Source organism: Leptodactylus fuscus, chromosome 1, assembly GCF_031893055.1.
Source record: "Leptodactylus fuscus isolate aLepFus1 chromosome 1, aLepFus1.hap2, whole genome shotgun sequence".
NCBI classification, from domain to species: Eukaryota; Metazoa; Chordata; class Amphibia; order Anura; family Leptodactylidae; genus Leptodactylus; species Leptodactylus fuscus.
The window spans coordinates 126,448,496-126,452,910 of record NC_134265.1 but is presented as its reverse complement, the minus strand read 5'-3'; positions in this window follow the sequence as shown (position 1 = coordinate 126,452,910).

Below are 4,415 nucleotides of genomic sequence, written 5' to 3'. Positions count from 1 at the left end.
GTTTCTAGAATTAAAGCAGAAATGTATGATACAACACAAGAAGGGGGAACAGGTTTTATGTTTATGTTGTCGGACAGCAGAGAACACTTAGCAATAAACTCAGGTACAGGTTTAGGATTTGCAATAAAGGGGTTGTGCAGGACAAAAACATGGCTGCTGTCATCTTCTCTGTAAGTGACCTCTCATCTGTTGATCACATGACAATGCCACATCTCCTTCTTCCATTGAAATGAACAAGACTGAGCTGCAGCATGGGCGTGTGGCCAATGGACATGATGTCACTTCCTGAGTAGAAGGAAGCAGCCATGTTTTCGAAGTCCCTTTAATTCAAATGAAACTGGCATGGAAATATCAGTACTGTTTTAATCACATAAAAGTGAGTTGTGAATTGAATGCTACAGGATGTTGCCAGTAAGGAAATGTGCAGGTATGTTCAGGATTCATAGTAAAAAATGTGTGTGTTACTTTGCAAAGGATGAAACCCATAATAATAATCCATGGCAAATATGTGACATAATAGACAGACTGTAGATTGCGTAAACAAAAAATGTGTGCTGGCAATAGTCTTGGAAAGATACCCTTATGGCTACAAACTAATGAAGCAATAGGTATGCAATCCAGCCAATGGAAGCACCAGGGCGCAGCTTGATTTGGGAGATTTGACTACAGGCAGCTATGATGCATGCAGACACTAAGGCCCCATGTAGTGGGTCGCAGCAAAAAAGCGCTATGGGAAAAACCACAGTGGCAATGCATCGCAGTTCTACATGCCGTGCTTTACACAGAAAGTTTACAGAGGTTTCCTCTGCAGACTTTCTGCCAGTATTTCCACAGAATAATTGGATATCATCACTCCTTAGGGAGAGACCACCATGTAGGTGTGTGGAGTCTTATTAAGCCATTTGCGCTCTACTGTGAGGGATCATGGGAAGAATATGCAAACGTATCATCCATGATGTAAATGGGAAGACAGTGCCTCAGTCATGTTGCCCACAAGGGGGAGCTCCCTTTAACATCATGCCCGACCTTCCCAGAGTCCTTTGCTGCAATAATGTGGGATTTTACCAAGACAGTCTTTCAGCCGAGGACAGCTGTTTCGATCTCTTTGGATCTCTACAGCCCGACACAGAGAAGATTAACTTGGCAGAGGTGAGAGGCTTCTAGACAGGGTTAAGGGGATATTGTCACTCCTTAGGGAGAGACTACCATGTAGGTGTGTGGAGTCTTAATAAGCCCTTTGCGCTCCAATGTGAGGGATCATGGGAAGAATATGCAAATCTGTCTTCCATGATGTAAATAGGAAGACAGTGCCTCAGTCATGCTGCCCACAAGGGGGAGCTCCCCACATCATTGCAGCAAAGGCCTCTGGGAAGGTCGGGCATGATGTTAAACGGAGCTCCACCTTTAACATAGAATAACTGACATGCTGGTTTGTGTCCACTACATGTATTACCCATCCACTCAGCTGTGACAATAAAATGTCCAGTTTTCTTTCCCTGCTGTGTTTAAACCGCGTGGGGCGCCTGCCTCAAAATGGAATTTATAGCTTTTTTTTTTTTTCTCACAGACCGAGCTCTATTTTGATCCAATCACACCCGCTATAGTCTATGGGTCTATGAAAATCATGGGAGCTCACAGATGCCATCTACATGCTGTTTTTCACAGATCTTAGATACTGTAAAGTATAGCAATGCTGTTAGAAAAATGGTTGAAAAAAGATCAACCACAGACAAAATACATCGAAAAAATCAATAGGAAGATGTGCTATCTGTGGAGAACATAGACAGTATATGTCCAACAAAAACGGAACTGTGAATAAGCCATTATTTGATAAGTCTAGTCTGCAGTGTGACATAGGGTTTTCCATACATGTACTAAAAATGCTAAAATGGCAAATATTTAAAGAGGACCATTCATGTCCTTAGCAACATGTATTTTACATACTGCTAAAAAGCCAACAGTCGGCTTTCCCATTATATGCCCCTGGGCTGGAGATATCGGTTCCAATACTCATCTCTGTCCACTGTCAGAAGGGCGTTCCTGACAGTCCAGCTGGGCTGTGAGGAATGCCCCTCTGACTCTACTTGTCCATAGATGAGTAATGGGGGGGTGTTTTTCACAGCTTAGTGTCATCGCTGAGTGGTAAGGAACACCCCTCTGACAGTGTAGGGCTATGGGGAGGCGTTCCTCACAGCCCAGCTAGACTGTCCGGGAAAGAAATCGGTAACGGCACTGACATCTCCAGCCCCAGAGCACATAACAGAAAAGCTGACAGTGTGCTGAATTCAGCGCACTGTCGGCTTTCTAGTGGTATATAAAACCGCATGTGCCTGAGGACATGAAAGGTCCTCTTTAATGGTAAATTCTGCCTCTGGACTTCAATTTACATTTAACAATGAAAATGAAAGAAGTAACTTTACATATACTCCACTTTCGGAGACCTCCAGTTATACAATGTAGTATTATACATCACCCATTTGTTTAACTATACATCAGTCTACTGGCTTAAAGTAGATCTTTTACCATCTCCAACTCTTTGCATCCTTCCATAGACACTGCAACAATGATTTAGACATGTTGTAACTTTTTTCTCTATCGTCTACTGTTCCTGAGCAATCAGTACTGTTAGCTTAAAAGGGTTGTCCAGGATTTTTTTTTTATATTAGGCCAGGAAAGGTGAAGAAAAAAGAAAAAACCATACTTCCGCTGGAAGAAAACACTAAAGTAGCAGGTTTGAACAGCATTGGGAGACACCAGGGACAGGTGAGTATGTTTTTGGGTTTTTTTTTCACCTTCTATATATATGTTATCCTGAACAACCCCTTAAAGAGATCCTATCATTCAAACTCAATTTTTTCTCACTAAAACGTCGGAATAGCCTTAAGAAAGGCTATTCTTCTCCTATACTCTGGATCTCCTTACCAAGACACACAAGACTGATCCCCACAATCACAGGATTCAAGAAGGCCCTGAAGACTCACCTATTCAGGAAGGTCTACAACCTCCAATAACACTATCACCACACCACCTAAACAGTCTCCCCCTCTCCTTCTGTCTCTCCCTCTTCCCTCATAGATTGTAAGCCCTCGCGGGCAGGGCCCACTACCCCACTGTGCCAGTCGGTCACTGTTAGTATTATATCTACCTGTACATTCTGTGTATTGTATGTAACCCCCAAATGTAATGCACCATGGAATTAATGGTGCTATATAAATAAACAATAATAATAATAATAATGACAGGATTTTTATTACTTCTTACCAGCAATGGCTGTTGGAGTCAGAGCAGTACTTGAACTGTGGAAAAATAGAGGAGTAAGTGGTGTGGTCTACCAACAGCCCTAGTTTGAACCCCAATTTGAACGCAGTGACAGGTTGGAAAAGTGCGACAGTTCCAATTTAAAATGAATGGAGAAGAGAGAGGCATTTTTGATTTGCTACTCCATTCAAACCGGAAAGCAAGACACCTCAGTTCTTGTGATCAATGGGCCTTCCAGAGGTCGGACACCCACCTATCAACAAACTGGTCGTTTCTTGTTACTGGAAAACCCCTTTAATTTGATTTTAAAAGTCCAGGTCACACAGTACAGCAGAGGACGTGTGGTTTACTTTAAGGGCATGTTTTGTGTTTCTATAACCTACATCATATCATGCATTTACCTGTATTTACACCTATAATAAAGACATAACGTGTGATTTTAAAAATAGATCTTGAACAAAATATGTATTTTTAGAAAATCAATGACATCAGTAACATTATATTCCAGGATTTCTTAGGGCCATATAATGAGCATCAATCAACAATACAGTACGTCATCTGGCGCTAGCTTAGCTTTTCCATGGACTATCAGGACTGTCTATGCTGAATGATCAGATGGATAATCACTTGGGCGTTTATATTTCTCCTTATGTTGGCAGTATATCCCTGTTTATACAAGCAGATGAACTACTGACAATCGACCGCCTTCTGTGCTGCAGAAAATACAGTATTTAAGACTTAACATTTATTAACTATATGGTAAGACAAACATACAATACTCCCTTGGACAGTAACCAAATCTAGGTCCATGAAAAAAATTGGGGTACAACTTGCAGCCCAGGAAAGGGTCAATCTGCCAGAGTCACACAATTTATACAAGTGGGATCTTACCTGATCAGATGGGGGACACTTGTCAAGTTCCAAGAGGGGAACCACAGGTCAGGCAACCAGAACAGTCCCTATTCTGCCAATATGTGTTTAGCCTGAGAAATAGGTATTTTTGTTCTCTTCCTAGAGTATTGTTTTTTATACGGAGGGGAGACAAACTTTTTTCCCAATATGTTTTTATTTTGCTCCAGACACCACTGTGGTAGTATGTTGAAACTGACCCATCACGAAGGACTTTTCTACTAACTTTTAGCAGTTAAGTCCTATGA